This window comes from Talpa occidentalis, unplaced genomic scaffold (genome assembly GCF_014898055.3).
Source record: "Talpa occidentalis isolate TD23 unplaced genomic scaffold, MPIMG_talOcc4v2.1, whole genome shotgun sequence".
Classification (NCBI taxonomy): domain Eukaryota; kingdom Metazoa; phylum Chordata; class Mammalia; order Eulipotyphla; family Talpidae; genus Talpa; species Talpa occidentalis.
Window position 1 is genome coordinate 129,636,401 of NW_026555331.1, and position 13,976 is coordinate 129,650,376.

Here is a 13,976-nt window from a genome sequence, read left to right on the forward strand (position 1 = left end):
GGTCCAAAACAGATGGCTCAGACATTTCAGGGAAAGCTTTAAAAAGATGTCTTTTCTAATTCAGGTTACATACTCCTTGAAAGTTCCTTCAACATAAACATAAAAGTTTACAGATGTTATTGACTCTGACAGTTCTGTCTAGAGGTTAGTGTGCAACCGCCTCTCAAGGGTAGTTTGTTGAATTTTGTTTTTCAAAGTAAGTAAAGGAAAGAATGTTTGCAATAGGCTAGCAAACTGGAAGTCCAAAGCAGTTTGCATCATTGCTGATTTTCTGAGCTTGACCCTTGACTGGTCACATTTTGTGCTCTTATTTTTTAAATTCTTCATTAGCAAACCAAGTTTAGTCCAGATCTACTGCTGTTTCCTCTGTGTCCATACATTAATAGTAATTATATTTAGACTGAAGGTGTTAAACAAAAGGTCAAAATCTGGCCAATGCAAAAGTGTTGGAACCATCTTTATTAGACTATGAGATATGTTAACAAATTATCTGCATTCATTACAGTGATTCTAATCAGACCTTTCAAACATACTGTTAGTTTTCAATGTCACTAAGACATATATTCACTCAAAGTATTAAATTTTAGATCTACTTCTAAACTGCCTAATTTACTTTTGAACTTCCCAAATATCCTATCTCTACATTGATTATTATACCAATCAAACATTGGAATAGGAAAAAAAAGTCTATTATATTTAGACAAGTAATTATTAAGACAGTAATCAATAATTTAGACAGTAGTTAATAAGAATTACATACCAGAATACTTCCTAATGTAATGTTCCCTTATTACAATAAAACCAGCAAACTGTTTGGTATATTTGCTCCAAATGGACTGGCTTCAGAAAAATTAAGTGCAATGCTTATTTTTTTAATCTTATCATTTTCATCAAACTTCAGAACTATTTTTATAGCTGATAAAACTGGCCCAGGATAAGTGTCAAAGCACTCAAGTTAACAATAAAACCTAGAGCTGCTGTGATTTCACAAATCCACACACTTACACATTTTTAACCTGCTATCCATAAAGAAATTCTGACCAATGAAGAAAACATTTATTTTCATTAGGCTATTCCTTTTGTATTAGTGCCAGTTTAAATTAACAGATAGAATGGATAAGCTAGTAGTTAGAAAGTAATGCATAAAAAACAAGGGTTTTCCATTTTTCTATCCCAAATGCTTTTACCAATTTACCTCGTTAAAAAAAAAAAAAAAAGAAAGAAAAGAAAAAGAAACCACCAAGGGTGCTGAGGGGAGGGGGAAAAAAGGGGGAAAGAAAAGAAAGAAAAAGAATTAATACAGCTGTAGCCAGGGAAGTTTGATATGTAAAAGAGGGAAACCTAGGGTTTTTCGCAAGTCTTTATCATCTGAGAGGACAGAGACTCTTCAGAAGTCTTTTTTGGACTCCTGGCTATACCATGTTGTGCTTCCCCTTTTGTTTCACATTCTCTAGGTCCCAAAGGAGATTTCAGGGGTCATGAAAACAGAAATACTGGGAAAGAGGATTCCAGTTTCTTTTCACACCAGGAGGTATGGGTCCTCTGTACCTATAGCCCACTACAGAGGCAACCCTGACTACCTAGGACCCTGCTGCAACCTGTGCAGTGTTTTACAAGTGAACAATATAGGTGGTGCCTGCACCTTTATTCTGCTCTGCAACATCCAGTCCCTAAGGGTCAAGCAAACAGAGAGCAGTCACGTCTTCAGTTATGATTGATTTTGGAACAGAGAAGAAAGGTAAACGAGAGGAAGCCTCAAGTTCTGCTGCTCCACGTTAAATGACTACATCATTGAACAAAGGACTGGGACACTTTTAATAGTTGCAATGGGAAGTGCAGGAGTTCTGGAAGAGACAGACTTAAGCCAGTTGCACGACCTGGAATGAGTTACGTGATCTCTCTGAAGTTCATTTCTCTGAGTGTATACTGAGAAGGATTATGTCTATCCTGGAATATTGTCATGAGGACTTAAGGAGAATTCAAATACATTACCGATCCATGGTAAACATTTAATAAGAGAGCTAAATGCATTATACCTTTGCCTGATTTTAGGAGGGAGGCAATAAACTGGATGTGAAAATAAACCAAATCGCTAACAAAATTGCCATACCCAATGGGGATGGTAATTTATTTTTAATTTTTCTGCCTTCAGTTTCCTAGGCCTTCTGATTAAAACCGTGATACTTGTAGCTTCAAGAGCCTAACAGTGTTGTACTTGTCCTCAATATTGAATATGCTCAGTCATATTTTTAGATAACATTGCATGTTTTATTTTTAGAGAGCCTAGTCACAAGCAAATGGCCAATACAAATCAACACAAAAGCAGTTCATGTTGAAAGTGCCCCGTTCTGGGGTTGGATTTCCATTCTTGAAGGCAAAGTATGCCAAAGTATGTTACCTATTAAAGTAATTTTAGAGAAAATTTTACTGAAAATTTTGGGGGAAGGGGAGAAGCAAATTTTGTTTTTCCAAAAGAATTTTCAGAATCTTCCATATTCTGAAATATATGCTGTGTCTTTGAAGAGGCAAGAGGAATCCTATACCCCCAAATAGTATTTTCCCACAGAAATTATTTGAGGAAACATCAGCTGAATTCTTCTTCTTGTCCTTTTACAGAGACATTTTCCATAGGCACAATAATAGGGGTGACGTGGCAGGTGAAGTGGGAAGAGCAAAGAGAATCCAAGAACAAATACTCTAAGACAAGCTTCACAAATCCTAATGGATACAAGACACCATCAAAAGTAGGCTGGATGCATGGAAGAGAAGACGATATGACAGTGGCAAAGTGCAGAATATACGTTCTATTCAATTCAAACTTTTAGAAAACATTCTGTGAATCAATGCCTATCTGTGGGCCTGCCCTCCACAGTTTGCCAACATGAAGACCCTGTCCCAAGAAGAATTTTTTATTGTTTTTTATTTTTTTATTGTTATTGTTTTTATTTTTATTTCAAAATTTGTGCTATGTAAGTGGACTTAAAGGACCTTTGAAGATCTAAATTTTTTTTTGAAGATTTACTTATTTAAGTGTACAAGAACTGGGGTACAGGCAGAGGTATAGGGGGTGAGAGGATTCACCAGAGAGAGTAGGGAGCACAACAGGCGGATCTACTGAAGTACACTGCTGAGGGGAGCAGCAGGCAAGACAGGAGAGATCTGCTGTACTGAAGATGCAAATTTTAATGTGTTTAAGAGAGGACAGGAAAGATGTGGCGTATTTAGGGCAGAGTGCTGCTATTCCTCTCTCATTTGATGATGGCAACCCTTAGGCCCATCTCAGCGGTAAGACATCAGATTCTTTTTGTAGTGTGCACTGTGTGCTATCCACAAGGATGTGGATATGGGTAGCTCATGTCTTTTGAGCACTTATATTTTACCAGATACTATTCCATGTACTTTACTAAAGATCCACATTTCATCCTCACAATAACCCTATCATATCCCATTTTGCGCAGAGTTTAAGCCACTAGCTTCTATTTACAAAGCTAGCAAGCAGCAGCACTGGCATGGAAATCTAGACCATTGGCCCTAAAATCCACATTCTTAATTACTGTGCTAAACTCTTCTTGGAGCTTGCTTCCCATTTAAGGAATTCACTAGTCTGGAATACTTTAGGGCACAGGGGACAGAAACCAAGTTAACAGTGTCTGGAACAAGTATTTTTCCACAAATTAAGAAATCTGGAAGCAGGTGTTTACTGGCATTGCTGCTGCTACTCTGCAAAGTCAGAATTAACTTCTTTCCTTGTGGTAGCAAGATCTAGGCAACATATATAAATGAAGTAAGCAAGAAATGGGAAGGGGTAACTCCAGCTTGTTAGGTGGCTTCAATCAAGAAATCAAACTCATTCACAGACTTTGGCTAAACCCCATTGCCAGAATTACATCACATGACTGTGTCAGCTGCAAAGGAGTCTGGGAAAGCAAATTTTTCCTTTCTTCCAGTTCCAAAAGTGGAGGCAGGCAAGGGAATATCTGTTTGGGAACAGGTGCTGGCTTAGCCAGCCAACAGTTTCACTACAAGGGGATTGGGTGGGTTAGGAAAATACCAACAGAACTTCATCATACAGTATGTCACCCATGCCATAGACACAAGGAAAATTAGGCAGTAACAAATAAAGTTTGCTCAAAACTAAAAGTGAACTGTAAAACTGCTGCTGCCTTATCAAAGTATCTGCCTCTAGCCATTTCAAAAATATAAAATTAGTTCTAACCTTTTTTCCTGGTCAAACCTACATATTATGTAAAAACAATTTGATCTTCACACACTCAAATACTTTTAGTTATTCTATTCTTTTCTTATTTATGTTACTTTTATAAAATGTTTATCCCCATATTTACAGCTAATAAATCAAAATGGCAATTTTTCATACAGTTCCAAAATTGAAGGGAAATTTATCAGTAACTAGAAACTGGGCAACTTCAGTGTTGAAAATATACAATAGCTTATTTGGATTATAATCCAAATCCAAAATTTATTTTCCAATTTGTATTGGCTTTTCTGGGTCATTCTACCATTTTAATTGTAATTTTTTTCTTTTATATTTTTATCATGGCACACAAACTCAGAAAACCTGTTAAGGCAACTACATAATGCAATCTAAAAATCCAGTTAGCATATTGCTATGGAAACCAGGAAATAGAAACAGCACTCTAATCATTCCTTTAGACAGCGATGGCTAAGCATGTGTGTGTGTGTGTGTGTGTAAACAGTTTATTCACCTTTTATTGAAAGCTGGTACTGAACCCAAAATCTATAATTGATCTGTCCATAAAGAGGCCTAGTGCCCTCCAACCTAAATTAGCATTTTAATATGAGCCACATTGTTTAATTATGCCATGTGATATCAGGAAATCTTGGGTATGACCACATTGTTTATTTAGCCATACCAGGCTGAGGCCCCTTGGCTAGTGTGCAGAACACCTGACTGGGATTTGAGCCCTAGATTCTAAGTGCTCTTTTACTAACCAGCAGTGGCTTCTGCGAGGAGTCTTTAGACTCGGTTTCTTTACCTGTAAAACGGCTCAGTGTAGGGGAACTTTGCTTTTCCATAAAACCGAGGAATCATGAGGTGGTCACTGTGGAGAGCTGAAGTGGCTTAGTGCAGGCCCTGATAAAATGCCTCGCTCCTAATAAGCTTTTGGGAAAAGGGTAATTATTCCTACTATGTTTTTCTATTTTTCATTATGTAGTAACTAATTCCTGAACCTACGTGAATGCTGCTTTGGTCCAGGACTATAAGCTGCCTTTACTTGACAAGCCCTTGTGAGGCTCTGAAAGGAGAAGGCTGTGTCCCAAGAGGCAAAGCTGTTCCTTGGGTGCTGTCACCCTTGAGTGTTTGTTTTAACTTTTGTTGTTGTTGTTGGTTTTTGTTTGTTTGATTTTTTGAAGGCCAATGTCAAATTTTATATTCAGACATGTGAGATATAAAAAGTGCCACTACCACAAGTAATCCTAACATAGTCCCCAGCTCCCTCAAAACCTGTCCTAGAAACATCCTAAGATTTCAACATTCAAGAATTAAACTTTTGTTTGGTTTGCTTGTTCACTGCTGTTTGCCTAGTTATTTAATCAGCCTGTTTCCTGGTATGAAAAAAAAAAAGTTAATGGAACTGAAGTTTCCTCAGGGTTAAACTGTGTTGCTCTTCCTTCCAGAAATCCAGGTTACTACAGGAGGGGCTAATCGCTGCATAATGAAGCACGGGGACAGTTCGCCCCTCCGCTCCTACCTCGGTCTGTGACAGTGAATTCCATGTGTGTGTGGTGCCCAAATCTCTCCTCACCCGGGTCCGGGCCCGCGCGGCTGACAGACCCGGGAGAGCCTCGAGCGGAGCCGCGCGCGCTTTTCCCGCCGTGGGCCGCGGGCCGCGCGAGCGCCAGGAGGGGGAGACTCGGCGCCGCTCATCTCCGGCCGCGCGAAGTCGCCGCGGCGCGAGCAGGGGGCGGGGAGAGCGCGCGGCCGGGGCGAGGAAAGTTCTCCACCTCGAAAGTTTCACCTGACGGGGCGGGGGCGGGGCGGGGCGGGGCGGGGCGGGGGCGGGGCGGGAGGAAGCGCGACCCCCGCGGGGCCAGGCGTGGCGCGCGGGCGGCAGGAAGGGCGGGGGCCGCTTTCCCCTCAGGGAGTGCCGGGCCCCCCGCGGCGGTCCTCCGCGGACGAGGCGCACGGGCGGCGCGCGAGACCCGCGGGCACGTGCTGGGCGGGCGCCTCGGTCGGGTCGCCCGGCGGTGCCTCCTGCCTCGACGCGCCCGGGCCGCCGCGGGCCGCGCGCCCGAAGCCCGGCTGAGTCACCCGCCCGGCAGCGCGCGGGTGGGAAGGGGCGGGGGAGCGCGGCCGGCGGGCGGGCGGGGCGCTCGGCTGGCCCGGCCGCAGGTGACCCGGAGGCTCTCGCCGCCCGCAGCGCCCCGAGCGCTGTGTAACCAGATGCGGAGCCCAGCGGAGGGCGCGAGCCAGATGCGGGGCGACAGCTGACTGGAGGCGGGGAGCGCCGAGCGCGCGGGTGGTCCCTGCGCGGCTGACTTCTGCTCTGCGGGTTCCTGGGCTCCGCAAGGTAAAACTACAGCCCCCTCGCATCCCGCACCCCACCCCTCGCCCCAGCGCCTCTGCTTTCTTTGTTTCCCTGAAGAGACCTACAGAAGGCAAGCCCGGGGGGGTGGGCGAGAGTTTCGGGGCTTTGGAAACTGAAGGCATGTGGCCGCAGCGGGGAGTGGAGGGGGTGGAAAGTAGAAGGGGGCTTTTGGTTTTAGGGGGCTGCTTCTGACGGTCACCTGTATGACTCAGGAGAGAGGGGCCCGCTGGAGTCGGGGGTGAGGTGATGTCTGTTTGGGCCGCGCAAGTTTGAGGCTGCGATCTGACTCAGCCCTTACAAAAGGGATCCCGTCGCTCTGCCCCGGGGGATGCAGCCGGCGGGCTTGGAGCTGAGCTGCCTGGTCCCGACCCTGCTTTATCTGGCTTTGAGGGTCCTTCCAAGGGACAGGTGTTTTTCTGTGAAGGTCTGAATTCTTCCTTTTCAGCCAATACCCAGGGCTTGTGATCCATCATTTCCAGTCGTACCTTATCTCTCCTGGGCTCTTTGGAGGACATCTGTCTTACTGGGTGAAGACGATTATAACCAGAGGCTACCGATGATAGCCAGAGGCAGTCTGCTTCGTACCGGTACTGACCCAGTAATTAAAGCACCAGTGAAATACTTTCACTGTCTATTGCCAATGGAGAATTTACTCCAGAATAGTTTCCTCTTTCCTACCTTTTTCGTTTTTAAAGAGCCATTTGCTAATTTGTTACTTGGCAAGGGTTCCAATGGCTCACGCATGAATAGTTGCCTAGTGTATTTTACCTTATCACAGTTTTATGTTCAAAGGAGCCCTGAAGCTGAATGAAATATTGTCAACTCTCTTAGGCAAAATAATCAGGATATTTTAATTGCCAAGTTAAGATGGTCGATGAATGTGAGAGGATTGTAAAAACTGACATGACAGAGAGTATAGATGATCTGGACCCTCTGCTGAATTTTAAAAAGACTGTTCACATTTTGTAGAGTTGGGTGGAGGTTTATTCTGTCAGACACATGCACATTGCCATGTAAATGGATTCAGAAAAACGTTATTTTTCTTTACAGTTAAAACTATTATAGCTGACTAATGAATTTTTTCTGCATGAAGATGATCTAAAAATGATGTACATCATCGTTCTCTGTGCCTCTGGTACATAAATTGTGCTTTTTATGTAAACTGTAAGTGGTGCTTGGATTATTTACAGGTACATCACTTTCCTTTCTGGCTGTAAGCTTATTAGGCTTTGTTTTGAACATGTAAACTTCCATAATGGAACAGAAGTGAGGTGTTTTGGTTCCAGTCATAGACTGCAAGTGTTTGGTGTATTCGATGTTCATCCTTTTTGAACTGCAGTAAATTTCGTTTACATCACTCGTAAGAAATTTTTGTAGTACCAAAAATGTGTCTGATTGCCTATAAAATATACTGGTGTTATAAAAAATTTGTTCGGGTTTCAAGCCTGTAGTTATTAACGTAAAAAATATATTTGGATTTTAACATGATGTCATTTATAACAAAAGAAGATGATCTGCTAACTACTTCTTTTTCAAAGATGGCTTTGTTCTTAATACACTGCAGTAAGGGATTTATATTTAGATGTAAGTGTGTGCCTTCAGAGTTAGTGGACAAGGTTTATCTGGATGATAAAGATGTACAAGACTAACCATAGCCAGGCAGTATGAAAACTCATAACTAGTATTTTCATGACTTTTAAATCTACCTCTCTAAGCACGAAAAATGCCCTTCTCTTATAAATTCCTTTCAAGACTATTCAAACTTAGGTCCCACAGCAATCTTAAAAAAACAATTTAAATTATTTGAATGAGAATTAGACTAAGAAATATATTTTTAAAATTAACTTCTTTAGCTCTTGGCAAAAAATAGTCCAAAATAACATTAGCTTAATTCTCCTTCCTCAAATATGGTTATCTCGAAACAAAGTGAGTAACTCAAAAAATCATCTCAACACATTTTCTCTACATGGCTGCATCAGTGCATGACATATGCACAGCTCTCCCTGTACATTCAGAGCACCTCTCATCTCTCTGACCTCTTCTTCTTCACTCTTTCCTCTAATTTGGTCAAAGATGCTTCTAAACCTTTCTGTACCCCACTTTCTTCAGTCCAATTTATGGTGTCTTCCTCATTGTCACTAGACTTAATGTTTCTCACAAAACCATCTATGCTTTGTTTCCCTCACCATCCCCTAACATATTTCTTTGAGCTGCTGTTCATAGAATACTGACTTTCCTAGTGCTGCCTAAGGGAAGAAAATAAGCAAACTCAAATACTGGGGAGTTAACCTCCTTTTCCACACTGCTGTATGTTGAAATTGGAGTCTTTGGCACTGAGCTCTCAGGACAGTTTCCTCACGAGCTTTGCTTTGTGCAAAATAAATAGTCACCACTTAGTAATAAGTGATGGATATACGGACTACTGTCAATTCGGGATCACTTTGATTCCCTGTTCTTAACAGACAGTTGCTGCCAGGCCCAGATTTGCCCACCAAAAATAGCTAGGAACTGTATGTTCAGCATCATGTGTGTTTAGTACTAGGCAACATTTTTTAAAAGAAAGAAATTAAATCTCTGCCCTTGAAGAGTTTGCCATCTAGGTATACAGTTAAATAACATAAATAGATAAAAGATCAATAGCTGTTAAAAAGATACCACACTAAGACCCTTAATTATTAAGGGAATATCACACGAGACTGACAATATTAGAAATCATCCTATTTGCTATCAAATAAATTTTCAAACTGCTTCTGAATGTATCGTCTTTCTGATACTACAGCACCTTATGAGATAGACATAGCTATACAGATATCTTAACCTCCCTGTGTTATACACAAGAGATTGTATGCTTGAGCCTAGCCCTGTTTAACTACACAGCATCATACCACCTCTGCCCAGCCATCAATGGAGGTTAACTATTTGAAGCACTTTCCATTGAGACATGGTTGGAATTCTTAGGTTAGAGATAAATGATGACTATAACATTTATAATCTGAGGTTTTTCTCATATTCTCTGCCTTCAGTTTTCTTTCCCTCTCTCTTTTTCTGGTAAAGCATACCCAAAAAAAGACTCCAATCTATGTGTGGGGCATTCTTTTCCTGTTATCAGATTAAGAGCTGTGAGTAATTTTTTAATCTATCCTTTTATCAGAAAACCCATTCTCAGATATCTCTTCAGCTGTGTTTAACAGTTTAGTATATTGTGTTGGGGGTTGTTTCAATAAAAAACATCTAGTAAAATTTGACTACTTTGCTTTTCAAGAGACAAAATGAAGAAAGTGTTTTTATAAGCTGTAAAACATAAATTTAGAGAAAAATCACATGTGTAGTAGTTGTGGCAGGAGGCATGAACACGATGAAATTTTAAAAGGCAGTTAACTGACAAATTGTATGCCCAGGTATAAATATTTTTTCTGTGATTGTGTACATTTGTACAAGTATGCTTATACAGGTTATTCTGTTGTTTTTAATTTCTATAACAAATTATGTAGCAATAGGGCCGATTGAAATTGTATGGTAATCCACAGAATTTGAAAATGTATGTCTCCTAATATGACCACTATAAAATATGGTGAGAACAGTTACAACATGTGATCTGAGGATCCCAGGTCTTAGTAATGCCAGATTCCTTTATTCTAACAATGTAATTGATGGTTTCGTCATTAAGGATCATTTGTTGAGTACTTACCAGGTATAATTCTAGATGCTGGCAGTGCATAGAGAATTAAAGAGATGAAAATGTGCGATTTCATGAGGCGCTGTTCTATATAGAGAAAGGCACACAATAAATAAATACACAAATGAGTTGTATTTGAGGTAGTGATAAGAGCTGCAAGTAAGAATAAAGTGATGAAGGAGATTGGAGAATGTCAAGGACAAGAAATGGTGGAATGGTGAATGGTGACCAAAAACTTAAGTAGGGGGATCAGAAAAGGCCTCATTTCTGGTACTTCATGGAGAAAGGGCCTTGGTACTTCATGGAGAAACGGCCTTGGTTCTACAGTACTTGATGGAGAAGAGAAAGTAAGCCATGTAAATATCTGAATCAGGGCTTCTACTTTTCACTCTTGAGGGTGCCATTCTTATTTTGTTTTCTCTGGAATTATGCAGTGCACAGCCTGCATAGCTATACATGAGGTCCCTGATTTTTTTATGGGAAATACCTGGACAGTGCCTCCTGTAGTTCACTATAGTCTCAAAAATAAAGATGAAGCTGTGTATGTCATCTGTTGGTTTATGGAATTTGGAAGAAGAGAACTTGTGATATTTTCTTGCATTTGCCTGATCCCAGTCCCACATCCCATCCTTGATCAGTGGTATTGCTCCACTGAATTGTCCTTCTTATTTTCTACAGTGTCAACTTGGTCCAACAGAATTTGTTGAGATTAAAATCCACAGCCTTTGTCATAAATTCCTCCATAGAGACAGCAAAAAAAAAAAAAAAAAAATTGCTGTTGGTGTGCAGCTTCTCTATGAAGTGCACTTCTTTTTTTCCTTCTCTCCTTTTCCCTTTCCAGGATTAAACCACTGAGTTGGATTTTCTTCCTTTCCCCCTCCATCCTGTCTCTATCCTTTATCAAGGTTTGTAAACAAGTAATCTAAATGAGTAAAATGAACCATTTCACCAATGACCAGCAACCTGTTTAGAAAAAACCTTTCCTAAGAAGGGGCAACCAACACTTGGTATTATCAGAGTTGCCATCAAGCCCAGGTGTAGGATGGGCTCATATGTCTTTCAAGATTTTCAGGAGAAGCTCAAAATCCCTCAATTTTAAAATGTTGACTCAACTTCTTTAAAACGCTTTGCAGGTCAGAGAGACAAAAACTTTGTAGCCAGATGTGGCTCCTAGTGATCCTGTTTGCAGTCTTGACTACTTTACCTGCCAGATGGCCCTCTGTGCCACCTTTACCTGCTGTTTAATTCAGCAGCATTCATGGCCAGAGAGCCCCAGCACTGCTTCTGTGAAATATTTATCTTCTAGAATTCTCAGATACCCATCCCTCCAGGAAAATTAGCTTAGCAATTTTAAAAAATTATTAATTCATCATCTGTTGGCGTATGCTTTTCAAACCCATTGGTCCACATACTCTATCAAGCTATCTATGTTTCTAAACTAAAGGATAATCTAGTTACTCCATTCTTAAACTGAAGCCTAAATTCATCATAACTTCATAGAGTTTATTTCCAAGTTCTCATTCAAGATAAATATTCTTTTTGGAATACAGGCTCTTTTTTAGATGTCTGAACTTCTAGTTGTTATTCCTCTACCATTGAAATTCAAAACATACACTGCATTGGTTTCCAGTTCCCTTTAAAGGCCATCAGATCGGTGTTAGGATCTATTTTTCCAAAGGAATAAAAGCTTACAGATTGTGCACTAACTTGTTTCCTTTAATCCTAAAAACTCAGTGAAATGCCCAGGCTAGCGGCCTTCCGGAAGGCCATTGTGTTAGAACGGAAGATTATGTACTGTATTTCTTCCTACTATTTTAAATGCAAATATAATAATATATCATGAAACTGTGCGCATGTTAAGATCAATGGCCTTTTCCTGTTTTGAAATGATCTTGTGTTCCCCGATACTTAGAAATCTGAAGCAGAATCTCAGGTCCAATTTTGAACTTGTCTTTAAATAAAAACAAACAAACAATGACTTTGAAGGTATTAAAAAGCATTCCAGTTGTTCAATATGAACATAAACTGTTTCTTAGTGTTAATATTTTATCGAAAATATCAAGAGGAATATACAAAACTAGAGGCCTTTGAAATAATGTGGTCTTCACAAGTTGGAATGAGAAGTGGACTAAATTTGTTTAGCAGAAGGCAGGTTGCCTCCTTTGAGGTCTAATCATGTGGGAAAGGAAAACCCAGCCAAGTTTTGGGTCTATAAGACAACTCAAACTCTCTTTAAAAATAGGTTTTGGCTTTGCTTGGGACTAATGTGTATTTAGACCAACATTTTAGCTCTTAAAATTTAAACCTAGGGGTCCTTTAAAGGGAATTTAATCCATATGTTTTTGATTCACTAAATCCTAAATCATTACCCATAAACTATATGTCTCTCTAAGCTCTTTGATGTCTAAGAAATCTTTGAAACCGTGTAAGGCCCTTTTTTGTTCCAGAAAAATAGGAAGTTGGTTTTTGCTAAGGGTCAGTAAACAGCATCTTCAAAAATGTTAGTTAGGTCTAAAATCCTGCAACCATAACAGAATGGATTTGAATGAGTGCTAATGCATTTTTCTGATGCAATGTGAAAAACATGAATACTTTTAAAGACCTTACTTACCAGTGGTATTCAGTTGTGATCCTTATTAACCCCAAGGAAATTGTTTTGGCACAGCTCCTCTTTCTATTGTAATAGAAAATCCAAATATTTATCATTTTATACTGACACACAGTAGGTACTCAGTAAATATTTTGTTGAATGTTAAATGAATGACTTTTCTTCTGCTCAAATCTTCCAGCTAATGTCAATCTTTCTATTCAATATCAATATCCATCTGTCATGTCTTGAAATGAGATCTATTCTGAGTCAGTGACCTGGTTTGACAAATTTTTAAAATAAGCCATCTAACTAAATATATGACATTTATTGAAATTCATTCTGTACCATGAAGCAACTGCCTTGCAAAGAGTGCTGAAAATAGGAAGGAATTTCTAGGCTAATTTGATTAAATATTCAGTTGTTACCATATGCTTTCTGAAAATTGATTTTCCCCCCTTTTACTGTTTCTGCCATCCTTCCTCCCACCTTGACATGTTCACTGATTGAAAGCTTACTGAAAGCTGTGCACAGAAAAGGGCAGGTCGTTTGTATCTATAAGTAAGAGCAGCAAGTTCAAACAGGCTTAGAACACATAATGGTATAATCATAAGTTGCTGTAATATAGGAGGTGAGAGGGGTACTCAGTAATAATAGTGGTGTTGGGTTTTGCTCCAAATTACGTAGATGACACATCTTTGAACTCTATTGTGAAGAGAAAAACACCTTCTTACTGTAGTTAGACTTCCTGTTTGTGAGTGTGTATTTTCTGGTAACTAGACTTCCCATATGGACTCAGCACAAATACGTAGCTTAGGGTACTGACTGCTATGGAGACAGCAGCTCTTTCTCTTTAAAAGAAATGAACTAGTATTTAGAAGGAGGTGTTGTACAGAAGCATGGGCAATGAGAGCTTTCTTCGTACTGTGTTCTGAATATCTAACTACTCGTGATTTGTCCTCAGAAAACCTTTCCTTATCAAAACTGTGTTGTTTTTGGGTAACATTGGGGCACACAATGTGGCAATTTCTTGTATCTTAGTGGGGAGAAAAAGGAAAATTATGTCAGTATGGTCTTGAAATAGAGATTCTCTTAGGTGAATCTGAGGTTTACTGAATACATATATCATCAGTAAGACTTGTTT

The 13,976-nt window shown here is 40.0% G+C and overlaps 1 protein-coding gene and 1 long non-coding RNA gene across 3 annotated transcripts in view; one reads left to right on the forward strand and one right to left on the reverse strand.

The window, feature by feature from the left end:
* The window catches only part of LOC119251701 (uncharacterized), a 310,608-nt gene extending 304,792 nt beyond the window's left edge, over positions 1-5,816 (reverse strand). Inside the window, exon 1 of the long non-coding RNA XR_005126584.2 lies at positions 5,733-5,816. This is a non-coding gene — a long non-coding RNA (uncharacterized LOC119251701). The remainder of the gene's footprint in view (positions 1-5,732) is intronic.
* A 369-nt stretch (positions 5,817-6,185) lies between these two features.
* Positions 6,186-13,976, forward strand: part of MET (MET proto-oncogene, receptor tyrosine kinase) — a 101,292-nt gene continuing 93,501 nt past the window's right edge. Inside the window, exon 1 of one of the 2 annotated variants that reach the window (XM_037512068.2) lies at positions 6,186-6,551. The gene's annotated coding sequence lies outside the window, so the exon portion shown is untranslated. The remainder of the gene's footprint in view (positions 6,552-13,976) is intronic. The other variant, XM_037512075.2, reaches the window with a different exon arrangement.